This window comes from Crotalus tigris, unplaced genomic scaffold, assembly GCF_016545835.1.
Source record: "Crotalus tigris isolate CLP2741 ecotype Arizona unplaced genomic scaffold, ASM1654583v1 scf7180000018270.1253626, whole genome shotgun sequence".
NCBI classification, from domain to species: domain Eukaryota; kingdom Metazoa; phylum Chordata; class Lepidosauria; order Squamata; family Viperidae; genus Crotalus; species Crotalus tigris.
The window spans coordinates 558060-573940 of record NW_024096916.1 but is presented as its reverse complement, the minus strand read 5'-3'; the positions used below and the strand labels follow the sequence as shown (position 1 = coordinate 573940).

The window sequence follows — 15881 nt, the reverse complement described above, 5'->3', positions numbered from 1 at the left end:
GCTGTGGTTATCATCCATTTCATTGATGGAGAAATAAAATGACAAAACTTAAGATTTTGGTCACATAGACAAAATACTTTAGCAAATGGATAAAGGACAAAGAAAGGATAGAGGGTAAGATTATTGCAGTAAAACTAAAGAGTGATGGCAAATGTAAAATAGTTTCTTTCTCAGGGTAACTTGTACTGAGTTTTTAAACAGAAAACCATACTACTGATAGCAATTAGTAACCTTTCTACTCTTTAAGTATATTGTCAATAGCTATATTGTTTTTTCCAGAATCATTATGTGTGTGAAGGTATTTCTTTTTAAATGAGGTGAAGTGTTTCTTTTTAAATAAGTAATAAATAAAACAAAACCTAACAATAAAAAAACTAAATATATAAAATCTAGGCCAGAAGCCTGCTAAAAATTTTGAAATGTATCTCTCATAATATACTGCAAGCTGCCTTTTGAAGCCCTCAAATGTATAGATCCCTTGGATATGGAGAATTAAGCAATAATAGTAATAAGGAGATGAGATTTATAACAAGATTTAGTGTGTGTTTATTCTTTTATGTACACATGCATAAATGGCCTCATCTAATATTATTTATCAATGATGAAAGAAACAATTATTAGTGAAATCTATATACAAGTAGCCCTTGACTTACAACATTTGTTTAACAATCTTTTGAAGTTACAACAGTGCTGAAAACAACAATTTATAACCAGGCCTTCTATCTAAACCACTGCAGCTTTTTAAGGTCAAATGATCAGAATTTGGGTACTTGGGACTGGCATGTATTTAAAACAGTTTCAGCATTCTGGGGTCATGGGATTGCCACTGCAATCTTCGTAGGGTAGCGGTTCTCAACCTGTGGGTTGTGACCCCTTTGGGAGTCGAATGGTCATTTCACAAGGGTCACCTAAGACCATCGGAAAACACATATTTCCGATGGTCTTAGGAACCAAGACACCACTCCTCTATCCATCTCCAGGCGGATAAAAACAACACAGAGAATTGTAAGACTTAAAGCATCAAAGGAGCAATTCCCCGCCTCTCAGGTAAAGCTAGCAAAAGCCAACAACTCAGCGGCTTTCTCCCAGCCTTTTCACCAATCAGAGGCCGCAGCGTCCGTGACGTATCTTCCTGGGGAATCTGTGAAGCCGGCGGAGCTGCTCCAGATTGCGCTTGCGTGCAGTCGCTCACACCTCTGTGGAAGAGGGGAGATGGGCTGGCGGAGAGTTGAGGGGAAGTGAGGCAGGAGGAGAAGGAGAAGGAGGGAAGGAGGGAAGAGTTGTTAGCTGTGGAATCAGAGTGTCGGAGGGCTTTGCCATGGGGTGGGTTCCTTTTGTATTTTGATTCCTTCCCTTTTGGAGGGAGGAATGACATTTTATGATCTGGGGAAAAAAATCTGGTGTCTGTGAAAAAAAGCGCCGGTGATAATCTTTTCTTTCCGACAGCTTGCCTTGATGCATTCAGTGCAATTGCTTTTTTAAATAGCGCTTTTGGGTTGTATTTTTTTTTAATCCTAGCTTTTCTTAAAAAAAACTGGGGTTGGTCTCTGCCCTTGCATGGGGGAGTTGCAAGCATCTTAATTGAGTCTCCCCACCCCCATCCATGGGATTTTCCTTGGGGTTGCTAGGAACTGCGCTTAAACTCGGAATCACCCGGCTGCAAGCGAAGAGAAGGGAGTTAGCATGGGCAAGAAAGCCAGCAAGCCAGCCTGCCTGCCTGCCAGCCCAAATTGCAAGGTTCCCTTCGCCTCCCTGAATTGGGAGCAAGCCAACCTCGGGATTTTCCCTCCTCCCGCCTTTAAACGGCTTCCTTTTATTCTGCCTCCCATCTGGTTGGGATCGAAAGGCAAGGCTCCTATTGGGAAAGTGTATACTCCACTGCCAGAAATTGTTAGGAAAAAGGAAATGCCTTGAGAGAGGGACTTGTCAGAAAACATTTAGATGAGAATCAAGTACGCTCAGTGGAAGGTGAAAATGTTGGAAGGAGGGAATGAAATAGCTGGAATCTGGGACAGCTGTAAAGTCGTATCCTTCTGTTTTGGGAAACTTCCATGAAAAAGTAGTCACGTAACCCCTCGCTTCATCCACAAAATGTTACAGGGGTTCTGATTTTTTATTTATAACCCTTTTCCTTTCCTCCATTCTCTTGCTGCTTTTCCTTCAATTGGCCATGTGATCAAAATGTGGATGCTTGGCAACTGGCCTGTATTTATGACGGTTGAAGTGTCCCAGGGTCATGGGATTATTTTTAGAAATCTTTTGACAAGCGAAGTCAATGGGGAAGCCAGATTCATTTAACAATTGTGTTCCTAACTTAATAACTGCAGTGATTCACTTAACAACTGCAGCAAGAAAGGTCGTAAAATGGGTGCAACTCACTTAACAACTGCCTTGCTTAGAAAACAGAAATGTTGGGCTCAGTCGTGGTCGTAAGTTGAGGACTACCTGTAGTTGTGGAATTTCTTTTGTTGTATGGTTCTATCTTCTGGAGGCTAGAGTCTGATCCTGCACATCAGATATTTACATTACAATTCATAACACTAGCAAAATTACAGTTATGAAGTAGCAACGAAAATACTTTTATGGTTGGGGGTCACCATAACATGAGGAACTGTATTAAAGGGTCGCGGCATTAGGAAGGTTGAGAACCACTGTCCTAGGGGATTTCCAACAAGCAAAGTCAAAAGAAAAAGCTGTATTCACTTAACAACTGCATGATTTGGTTAATCACTGCAGCAAAACAGGTAGTAAAATCAGGTGTGACTCACTTTCAGAACTGCATCACTTAATGATGGAGGTTTCAGTCCCAATTCTGGTCATAAGTCAAGGTCTATCTGTAATAGATTTTATTTAGTTTTGAATTCTTTTCAACATGGCTTGCAACAATCAAAGTCCACAGGAACGGTCAAAACCGCCAAGGTTTCGGGGACAATCTCACAATCCAAACTCCACCCCTTTTGTATGCAATAATGTGTGCACAAAAAGGTGATGGTTTGAACATTGAGATCATTTTTCTATCTTGCCTCTTTTGATCTTCTCACCTCTCTCCTTCTCCCCATTCATCACTTATAGGGACCTTTCAACCTCTTAGGCAGGTGAGCACCTTTAGAAAAGTGAGAACTTACTGTGAATACTTTTTACAAAATGGCAGCTAGAAGAGCCTTGCTACTAATGAATTTTATAAAGCACTACCTCCAGGCCACAAAAGATAACAGATAAAATAAGATAACTTTTTATTGACACTTTTTTCTGTGAAAACACTGGCACACATTAAAAGATGAAATTCTGATGCCTGGTCTCAAAAGAAAATAAATATATAACCATAGACATACATGCACACATATATACACATGCTATATAAATATATACATACACACACACACACACACACACACACACACGTTTATTAATCACAGCCCATTTTGAATACATAGTAGGGGAAAAAAGAGTAAAAAAACAGTTAATACAAGTATTTGTCCATTTGGAAAGGAAAGAGCAAAAACTAAAGTTTAGCCTAAATCAAAATGCAAAGTTGGTACAAATAACATTTTACAGCTTCATACTGGGGATATGTGTATGATTTAATTCTTGTCTTCAGTAAAGATTCTAATCTTGTTGAGCTAACTCAATGAATCTTTTGCTGCATCAAGAATTGATGCTAAGCTGGGAAGGATCAAAATTTGATCATGAATCTTGATACTACCTAACACCCATCCTCTCTCTTCAATTATCCCAACTCCATGTGATGCTCTGTTCCACTTCAGCCAGTTTTATGGTGAAGTGTGAATTATCTCTGAAAAAGCATGGAACTAAAGAGGTGGGAGTCCCATGCAAGGAGCATGGGGTTGTCATGGGAGGATAAGGGATGCCACAGGTAGGAACTATGGAACACAATGGAGGCTGTGGGCAGGTCGGAGAGAGTCTAGGGCAGGGGTAGGCAACCTTGGCTCTTTTATGACTCATGGACTTCAATTCCCATTGGAAACCTTTCCCTTTCCCCTCAGCATGGCTGGCTCAGGAATTCTGGGAGTTGAAGTCCATGAGTCATAAAAGAGCCGAGGTTGCCTACCCCTGGTCTAGGGGAAGGTAGCAGTAGTTGAAGTCAGCTTGGCTTGGGCCTGGGAGGGGCAACAGAAACTGCACGTTGGCAAGGGTGGTGCTTCAGTTGTGCACTATGGATAATGGGAGGGTATAAAGGGGATGATACACAGCATGAAATCCTTGGGATCTCAGACTCCATAGTGGGTTTCTTGGGGGAAAAAAAGAAGCAAGATCAAGTTACTGGAGTGACTTATGACCTTCACTGCCAGCTTTCTAATTGATTTTGCTTGTGGGAAGCCAGTAGAGAGTATTGCAAATGGTGATCACATAACTGGGGTTTGGTGCAATATCATAGTTATGATCTAGATACCTAAGAAGCCAGATTGTGAGCATGTGACTGCAGGGATACTCTGATGGCTGAAACTTCAAGGAATGGTCATAAAATATTTATTTTCAGTACCACTGTAACTTTGCACAATCTCTCTTAGCAAATGGACATAAGCTGACACCTACCTGTACAGGTAGTCCTCAACTTACAATGGCAATTGACCCCAAAATGTATGTTGCTAAGTGAGACATTTGTTAAATGACTTTTGCCCCATTTTACAACCTTTTTTACAATAGTTGCTAAGTGAATCAGTGGAGTTGTTAACTTAGTAACACGGTTGTTAAGTGAACTGACTTGCCCATTGATTTTGCCTGTCAGAAGGTCACAAAAAGTGATCACACAATCCCAGGAAAGTGCAACCATCATGAATACAAACCAATTGCCAAGCATTAGAATTTTTTTTTTATATAACTTCTACAATAGTTTTATTGGATTATCAAAATATAAAATACAAAGAGAAATTCAAAAAAGTAATAGAAAATTAGGAGGACGGGGAGGAAAGAGAAAAAAAATGGTGTAAAGAAAGAAAAGAAAAGAAAAATGCACCAACTTCCAACTCTCTTTAGCACAGTAGAAGATAACAACATTACAACCACAACTTTTTATTTTTACACAACAGTATATACAAGCCATTTCTATATCAATAAATCTATCTAATTAGCAAAAACAAAAACAAAATTTCATTTTTTTTATTGCAAGCACACAATCCGGAAGCAATTTCAAAATAGAAACAAGGTTAGATATATTCTCTTATTTGGATAAAAGAATCAATTTGACCATCTCTGCTTCTCTTGCTGTGGGGAATAATGTATACTTCTGTTGACTCATTAATCTTTATCATAATTCATATTGAGGAAATCCCCTATATTATTTCAATTTTTTTAATCCTAAAGGGAGAAAACACTTTTTCTAATTTAGATATTTTACTAACTTTAAACTATGCTCAAGTATTATATATAAAGGGGGGGGGCTCTTCATTTTAACCCCAGGACCTAAAACACAAAACTACATTAGCGCTTTCTCAGCATTACATAAAAAGACAGAAGTCATGCATTTACAAATTCATTTTATATATACGAAGCTACCTTAAAGCTTTCTTTCAATGCATATATCAAACTTATAAAAATCCATCCTAACTAATGAGATCATTAATTTTAAGTCACCCTCTCTAGCTTGTCTTCATAGAATGACATCTTTTTCTTCTCAAGCCCCCCTCCATCTATCAAGTCTCTTTTTTTCAAGAAGTTCTCAGCCTTATTTATATCCATGAAAAAAATGTCCCAAGATTGTCCTGTTGGAAATTGTAGATTAACCTGGAGCAAATCTTCGTAGAATGAAGTTTCCTTCTCTAAGATGTCTATCATATCTTTTTTTTATCAAAGAGGCCTTGACCTTGTTGGTATCCATGAAGAAAAAATCCCAAACTTGACCGCTTAAGTGTTGTGAGTTTGCTTGACACTCTTGTTTCAGTTGCACTGGGAATTTTGATTACGTGACCATGGGGATGCTGCAATGTTCGAAAGTATGAAAACTGGTCATAAGTCACTTTTTTCAGTGTATCTTTGAACAGTCACTAAATGACTGTTGTATATTTATTGTCAGAGTTAGAGTATTCTGGGTTTATAGTTTAATATATTTCATTATGTTCCCTCACATAAAGGGATTGTTTTCTTAAAAGAGCATATGAAGAAACAGGCATATGAAAGAAATTTTTATTTCCTCTGAAACTTTGAGATTCTCTATTCCCTTGCAAATTTCTGTCACAGCTGCTATCTAAGAGCTATGAAAGAAAAAGTCATCTGCAATATTTGATTTTTCAGCTAAAACTATTCTGAAATTTGCCCTCAGTTGGTTTCTCAGTTGGTTTTCTTCCCTCAGAAAGAAGACTTTGTTTTTCTACCATATTATCAGAGTCCCAAGAGTTAATTTTTAATTCCTCTTAATGCTGTTCTGAAGCTTATTTTATTGTTGAATGCAGTAGAGGGAGCTAATGCAGATACTGTTGCTCTCTGTTGTACAATTTTTCATTATTCTGAAGTCTGTGCAGCTGCTCACAATTCCTAATTGTAAAAAAAAAAAAACCCTTATGATGTCTTCTTCTAATGCTTAAGTAAATTGTGGGACACAAGGAAGGCAGCAGGCCATTGGTGAGATGATTGCATACTGTAAATAAGGACACTCATGTCAGTCAAACTCTCTCCTTCTTATCAGAAGCAATTTTGATGAAATCTAACTGAATAAGACAGTCTGAGAATAAGACAGTCTAAGAATTCCTGCTCTGGGCAGCAGGTTGGATTAGACCACCAAGGTCCACCTCCCTAAGATTTCACTTTCTATTAATTCCTATTTAACATCTAGATGATTGGGATCATCTGTCAACATAGGGTTTATTGTAGTCAATATACTGATGATACACATCTTTACATCTCTACCTCAGGCTAAGTAGATTGCAAGATATACTGTGTTGGATTCATCCAAGTGAGGGGACATTATTGCTTCTTTCTGGTAATTTACTCAAAATGTGGGGGTCAAACTGGACAGCAATGCTTGAGCTAACACAAAGTTTAAAAAATACTACTTTCAATGTGAAGCAGGGAAATATGGGAAGAGGAGCCACTAATGTCCTTCAAAAATGGCTAGCAGCCAATACTCACAACTGGGTACCCTGACAGAGTAAATATGTCCAAAATCAAAAAGAAGGCTACACAAGAAAATGTAACAGAAAATGTTAGAACTTATACTGTGACAATCTGCAATTTTTCACAATTTTCTCTTCTGTGCTCTCTCCCCCCCCCCTCTTTCTCTCTCTGAAGAGAGAGAACGAGTGGGTAAATGGGTGCCAAACAAATTGTTCTTAGTTGATAGCAACTCAGGAATAGAAGGCATAGTATAGTTCCCCATAAGAAAAGGGGGACTCTGTTATGCTGACAAGAAGAAAGGGAAAACTATAAACAAAAAAGAAAGGCTTCTGAAAGAAGAGGAGAAGCACAATCTGCTAGGTTTGTCAGGAATCTGTTTGATCTTCCACTTGGTGCAGAGTTTGTCTCCCAGTTGATGTCAGGGTAATTAAAGTCCCCCATTACTATTGTGATGTGCTTCCTACGTACCTTAATTAGCTGATTAGCAAAAAGTTCATCTATTTCCTCTGTTTGGCTGGGCAGCCTATAGTATACACCTATGGCAATGTCATTTTTCCCCCTTTGCATTCAAGACAGTTTTCCTTCCCAAAAAGATGGGTGAATATTATTTTAACATCCAAAAGGAAAACCTTGAAGCAATACTTCACTATGATGAAACAGATATTCATGCCTGTGGAAGGTTAAGCACCTTGTCAAAATGGATTTCAGCAGAACTGCAAACCTAGTTCTGCATCCAAACTCTCCCTTTGCTAACAGGAAGAGTAGGGATTGTTCTACTTATACAGTGATTAAGCACAACTGCTTTTGATCTACATCCCTTTCTAATTCCCTTTTGGTTATCCTCCTTCAATAATCTATCAGTTAATTTTTAAAGGTCTTTGTACAAGTAGAACTGATTTGAGTTTAGCACTCTCTGTCTATCAAAGAGAATACAAGTTGTTTCTTTACAAGCTTTCCTGTCTCTCTTCCTTTACTTGAAACAAAATTCCTTGTTTTTCTCCCTCCCTCCTATAAATTTGTTAAGACCAACATCACAAAGACTATGGATAGCTTACAAAATATCAAATGCATAATTAAAATACTATTAAAAAAACATGCCATAACAAAACATGACTGCTCAGATTAAATAACAACATTCAAAAAACATAGCAGAGATTTACAATTAGGTATCAATTTATTTCCAGAGTCTTGGGAGGGTGAAAGACATACCTATCTTAGAGGAGATGCTAATTCAGAACATAGAGTGGCAACAAAGGGTAGGTAATTTAAATATAAAATAGGCTGCACTGTTTTTGATTCCAGAGGTTCTCCACAGTTCTGACTTCATTCTAGCTTCAAATTGTGGCATCTCCTTCTCAAATTATATTTTCCCAATTACTATATCATTTTCTCCCACTGCTGCAGTGGTCACTTGCAAACATTACAGGTAATCCTCAACTTACAACCATAATTGAGCCCCAAAATTATGGCTATAAATCAGTGAAAGTCAGTAACTTCATTATCTACCACCTGTCTTATCAGAAAGTCACCAGACTGCTTCCCTTGCCTTGGGAAAGTACAGCTGTGCAAGAACTCCAAGCTAGGGCCTCACTTGAGCCCTCCTTCCAGACAGTTTAGCAGTTTCCCAGAATGATGCTCATATGACTGTGGGATATTTCAAACAACTATAAAGGTGAGCTGGTTACCAAGTGCCCAAAATGTGATCACAGGACTGCAGGGCTATGTGGGTCACCACTGTCAAAATTTCCCCACTTCAAAATCATATTGTAAGGTGGTTTTTTTGGGGGGGGGAGGGTTCTGTTGTAACTTCAAACAGTTGCTAAGCAGTCAGTTTTAAGCTAAGGACTACCTGCATTGCATTTCTTCTCCAGTTATTTCCAGCTGATCAAAGACACTTAATTGTATATTATATCACCACTGCTATTTGATCAGCAGAGCTTAGTTACTGTATATTTATCCACAGACATGCTTGACATAAGGAAACTGCTTCCTATGCATTAAAAGAAAGATTGAACTTATCCGGATCTATCTAACATGAAAGAACAGTGTCATAGTTAACATGCAGATAATGTCAAAGGAGCTTATAAAGTCTCCCCCTCCCTATGATCTCTTTGTACTTTCTTTTGTATAAATGTAAACCTTGGGAATCACTTCAGCTCCAATTTGCTTAAAAAACCGACAGAAAACATAATTTATTTGTTATTACTACCGTCTACATTAGTATTATCTACTGTTATTAGTACCATCTACTCAGTACCATCTGTTACCATCTACTATACACCAAAACGAAGGAACAGAATTGCTTCCCTGAGTCATGAAGCACAGTACTTTGGTACAATGGAAATTAGTCAGCGAATAATATCAATCAGCCTTTGTGGACAATATTTAATATCATGGTTATCTAATGTTCCAACTTATCATGTAGAAAAAGAGAAGGCTGGTGTTCAATGTGAAAGCAACTAGACATAGAAACAAGACATGCTGCTTCTGATTGAAGAATGGAATGTCAATATTTGTAAATATCAAGAAGGAAAATGTAATTTAAACTATGGCCTAGGGCCCAATAATGAAAGAAGAGAATTACTTATTCATTTCTGCCAGTTCAATGACTTTCTCATTGCTAACACAGTCTTCAAACAACTATGTTACTTATATTTCCCCAAAACATTATTTGTAAGCATGCATTTTGCCCCCAAAATGGGATTCAATGTGCCTGGTAATAGTAAAAAAAACAATGGTTTGAAGCAATTCAGTATGGTGAAATTTCAATTAAGCAAAAACAGGACCCCAACAAGTAGTTCACAAAGGAAATTCTGCTTGACTAATACTGTATACAGTAAGTCATCATTGGATCATATTTTTCACACAAGTATTGTACTTCACAAAATATTTTTGTTTTTAAGAAAATATCATTTTTGAACCACAATTTTTCATTTTTGTATGGACATGATAGGGAAAAGGCAAAGCAAGATCATATTTAACAGAGCTAAATGAGGAAATACAGGCAGTACTCAACTTATAACACTGGCTTAGTACTGTTTGAAGTTATGATGGATCTCCCTGGTGGTACGTGTGACATTCCAAATGGCTCCCACTCCCATATCAGGCACTTGGCAACTGGCCGCCATTTACAGCCTTTTGCAGTATCTCATAGTCACATGATTGTGTTTATGATGATGATTTTTTCGAAAACGAGCATTTACTTCCAGTTTTCAGCAAAACCTGCCCTAGCGAACCATTGGATCACTTAATGACTGCCACAAAAAATGTCATAAAATTGGATCCATTATGTGAGTGACCTGCTTCATGTCCATCACGACAGTCCGATATATTATGATCATAAGTCAAGGATTACATATATCCAAATATTATGAAAAAACTGTGAAGTATTTTCCCCGTAATATTTTTATTAATATTAGTATTGTCTGTTAGATATTTATATGGTATTTTGAGAGAAAATCAATATATATTAAATATGTGTCTATTTCTTATAATAATAATAATGGGCTCTTGACTGTTTTTCCCCATGGAAGACTGGAATACCATGAATGAGTGAAAAACCAAATGCACTGGTACTTTAAATGTATTAACTTTATTATTTTAAAAATACATACAATACTATGTCAGTACAAGAAAGGTCTTTTAATAAATTTGCAATATAAAAATATTTAAACAGTAATAAGCCACACTTCAGGCTGAGATATTAAATCAGCTTTTGAACTAGCCTAATGTGACACAATCCAAAATATGAGGATTAATCAAATTGTGTACTGGTCTCTCCAGTGCTGTTGTTAACAAAAGACCTAAATAACAGTCCCCTGAATTTTTTGTTCTCTTATTTTAAAAAGGTGTTGCAGTTTATGCTGAACATTTAGCTTCGATTTCTCCAAGTTAAAATACTGTCTGTGGAAAATGAAAACCATGTTTAAAAAACAAGGAATATAAACAGAGAGCAACTACTTAATTTTCTGTGTTGACCTTTCTGCTACATTTTGCCCACATAGATAGCTTTCAAATTGGATGAACCCACAGATATATTTAAAAAAATGATTCAGATGAATACTTTGGATTTTAGGTGATGGATAGAATAGTAATGTAACTTCTACATGGCAAATTAGAGTTAGTGATTGTTTCACAAAACTGCAATTGTCAGGGTGTGTTTAAGCCTATCTGGCTGGAATGTTGAAATATTAAAATCCCAGTCAAAATATTTTAATATTCTACTACTACTTTTTCTTCATTGGCTGCAAAGAAGCTATGTTTTGATACACTAACAATTTAAATCTTGGCAAACAACCCATTAACATATAGTGCTGAATAACAGAAAATCTTTTTCTCTTTCAGTACTTCTGGGCTTGAGGGTAGAGGAAAGATGTTCTTTATATGTTCCGTAATTTTGACAAGTTTTACAAATTATGCATTATTCCTAAATAGCCAAAATATATTATATATTATATTAATATGATTTTTAAAAATATTGTGATGTTACTGTATACTGATTAACCTGTGTGCATATATTAAATACGTTGCTGATGACATTTGTGAATGATTGTCAATGTTCTTTCCTGAAAGAAAAGTTCATTGGAATTAATTATCATTCTGGAATAATAAGTTGTTTACCTGGATTTATAATGGATGCTGCTCTTGTGCGAGCATATTGGTTTGACACTTGTTTATATTTTCCCTGCTTCTGGATTTTTTTCAGAGGCATGTCCTTGAGATCAACAAGATGTACAACAATGAGAAGATAAAAAGCACATCTTTTCAAATCACTGAAAAACCTTGTTCACATATACTAGGTTTCCGGGGACAACTTCATACAGAAGATTCTTAATATGCATATTTGAGAAAGCAAATGATCAATTAAGCAAAACAAGGGTCTTCTCTAAAAGTCCACAGTCTATAGGAAGGCTATCAACAATCATATAATTGGGCAAATTAACACCTTCAGTTATCCTGGATGTGTTATCAGTGCAAGAAAGCTGTTCAATGTTGTGCAAACAATACCTCAGCTATTTTTCTAGTGTACCATATACCATTCCAGCAAAAATAATAATTTTTTGCCTGCTGACATCAAACTCGTTCCTGAAAATACTCTGGCATATCTTCTATTTGAAGTTGCACTTGGTTCAGGCCACTTGAGTGTGTATAATCCAATCTTCGCAGAACTATGTTTGGCATCCACATATATATTAGTCATGCTGTCCTTAGTCAGGCCTTGCCAGAATAAAATGTAAAACTTGGATAGCAGAAATTAACTGGTAGGATAAGCTTAACTGGACTCCATCTGGGTTGTCTGATTTCACTTTCAGTAATAATTTCTAGCCCATCTGGAAGAAATCCCTTATCTGGATTTTATTAGAAAAGTCATATTGAGAATATGGAATAGAAAACACGCTTGTTGTTCTCAGGTCAAGAAGCATATCATAGAAGAGAAAGAGAAGACAAGGACACATGATTGATTTAATGGAAATTATTGGAAAACCATCAAGAAGAATGTAAAATTAAATCAAGAAAACAGCTAATAGCAGAAGGACCACACCAGTTCGTGGTTTTCCCATTTATAGTTATCAAAAAGTTTCAAAAAGGATAAAAAAACATGGTATGAAGTTACATCGGTTAGAATTTGAAATACAATTGTGCACTGATGATAAACGTGTACATGATAACATGTACAGTATAAACTTTTGCTGAAATTTGAAACAGAGGAACAACTGGTTAAAGAATTTCTGAAAAATGGGCTAAGAATTTTGATTATAACAAACAAGTGGACCAATAAAACATGTTAAAAGGGCTGAAGTTTACATTGCCTTATGACGTTAAAGAATTTTTTATTATTATTACATTAGGGTATCATTGGTACATAACACCATAGAAATGATCAAGAATATATAAAAGCACTTCAAATGTTTCTTGGTAATTGAACAACATGAAAGGATATTTTATCATACTTGGTGGAGAAATTAAAAAGCTAAAAAGATGGATTTAAATATGTATTTTGAATGAAAGAATTTTAAAGATTAATATTCAATTGAAGCCAGAACATTTCCTTTTAGAACTAACAGATAAACAGAAAAAAAGACATAGATGATTATTTCAATATATGATAGTGAGATAATATTATACACAGAGATGGAAAGATTTGACACTACCCACTATGAAGGAATGGATGGTGAAATTGACAGATCATGCTGAGATGGATAAATTAACTTCTTTGATTTGATAAAAGACACTATCTACATTTATTGGTGACTGGAAACCTCTTACAAATTTTTGTATAGAAATGAAACAAATGAAGTTTTGATTTATGGCTTTGATGATTAGGCAACAGAGATTATGGAAGAGAATTTGATGTAATTTTAGAAAACTTAAAATATAATTGTATAATTGCTGTGAAGAATATCAGAAATACACTGCTTTTTATCTATCTTTTCCATTTTCCTTCAACTTTCTTTTCTTGGACTTTTTGTTCTCCCTTTTTCTTTTTTCTTCCTTAGTTTCTATTAGATATTAGATCTTATTTTAAAATGTCAATAAAAATCATGTATTAAAAATAAGGAAGATAGACATTTAGAAAATCACATCTTATGACCTACAGTACTTTCAACTAATTTATTTAGATTAAATAGTAATCAGTCCAATTTATTATATAACGCTATCTGAATTTGCAGCTGCATTTCAATCTAGGTTGGCTATTCAATTTTTATGGGAGCCAAACCATATTTGATGAGTGAGTCATGGCAACATAACTTTATACACTGGTCTATTCTATACACCAATGGTGGCAAGCTTATGGCACGCATGCCAGAGGTGGCACTCAGAGCCCTCTCTGTGGGCACGTGCACTGTCGCCCCAGCCCTGCCTCCCCCTGCAGCCTTCTCCTCCTCACCAGCAGCCCCCTCCAGAGGAGAGTTGCCCCCAAGCGCAGTCCGCACAGAGCAGCACAGCCAAGGGCATGGCAGCCAGGCAGTGGGAACAAGACTCTGCCCTTGCACTGTCACACTCAGATGATACTGCAGGGCATGGGCAGAGGGCGTGGCTGCCATGGCGCTGCTGGGCTGCCTTGGCAATCTGTGGTGGGCCATGGAGGCGGTGGGTGGCTATGTGGGTGGGCGGGGCACAGAGCGGGGGTGGGCGGGGAGGTGGGGGCAGTTTTGGGACACTCGGTCTCTAAAAGATTTGCCATCACTGCTATGCACCGATGAGACTTTTGAAGGGAAAATTGCAGTGCCTTTCCCACTGTCCCGCTGCAGGGCGATATCATAAAATTTCTACCACCCACTGCTTAAAGCTTTGCGGTACAGAAGAAATCAAAACTATTGCACATATACTTTTGCATTTAAGATTTTATTTGGACTCATGCTAAAATTTAATTTCTCCCTTTTGAGTAATAATACTACAGTAGTTAGACAATTTTCATGAAGCCTTCTTATTAGTTAAGAAAAACTTTCAGGCCACTTATAAACATTTCCATGTTTTGAGAATCTGGCAGATAATGATCCTGAAAACCAAGTTCCACCTACTGTACATTAATTAAAAGCTTAAGTTTCTGTATTTGTCTGTTTGCTATTGTTTTTCTTTGTGACTAGCCCTTGGTCATAATAAAGTTTGATTTGACTACTGAGGCAAATCAGAAATCTCTATTTGTGCTTCGTGCTATTTGAGAATTCCAATGATTTGAAACATCTTTGATTTAGGTTTCTGTATTTTGTATCTGGTGGCCATGTTTGCACTATAAAATTGAACCCAGATAAGTAGTTGTGTTGAAACCACTTATTGCTGAGAATGGATATGAGAACTAGGATGAAAGATTCAGTTTTCCAACAGACATAAAAGGCCAAGGTGTTCAATGTGCCTCTAAAAAGACTTGTTTGGATATTTCAAAATTAACTTTCTGAACAGAGGCAAAATCTGTTAGCATTAAATCAATGTCTTATAACATGATAGAAACTGACAAAGTAACAAATCTACTAAGCTTTCTGATCACACACTCCAAATCTACCCCCAGAAGCTATAATTTTACAAGCTGGACCGAGAACAAAAAATACCCAGCTTTCAAATCCGGTGTGAAACATTTATTAAATTAATAAATGAGCCAGGTAACTTCTAGGCTCCTTATCAATGCTTAACACTTGTGCCCTTTTTCTCAGTTTTGTGAAACTGTCAAAAAAGTACAAAAAGTACAGTACTCAGTCTATCTTACCTCCACAATGACAATAGCAACAATTTGGATTGGTACAAACAGTACTGATTAATTTACAGAAAAATATTACTGTGTTAAAATATGCACCCCACTCAACAGAAAGCACAACAACAAAACATTTAGTTTCCATTCTCTCTCACTCCACTGCACTCCATTTCATCCCATCCCATCACATACCATTTGTATTTAGGGAATGATTTCCATACTTTTACTTTTGTGTTTTCACTCATAAATCCTAATCTTTGCCAGTAAGTTCCACTGATGACATGGATAGTAATTTACATTTTTTGTTTTTCTCTTCAGCCTGTAAGCCAGTTGAAACTGAATTACATTTCTGCACCACATTATTTTTGAAAAGAGGTAGGAAATCCCTGTTTTCCTTTTTGACTGGATCACCATTTTCTGGCCACAGAAAGCTGTTGCAGAAATATGAGAAACTACCAGAAACAAAGAAAAAAATTACACTGACAGGTAATGAGCAGCAAGCAATTTAAACACAAGCAAATTAAAAGACAATTAAATAAATTGATAGAGGAAAAGATTATCTGTGGCTGATAACTATGATACCCAAATGCCATTTCTAGGATGAAAATAAACATGTTGCTGAATA

The 15881-nt window shown here is 36.7% G+C and overlaps 1 protein-coding gene across 2 annotated transcripts in view; it reads right to left on the bottom strand.

The window, feature by feature from the left end:
- The window catches only part of CDH9 (cadherin 9), a 145725-nt gene that overhangs the window by 76626 nt on the left and 53218 nt on the right, over positions 1–15881 (bottom strand). The window lies entirely within an intron of this gene.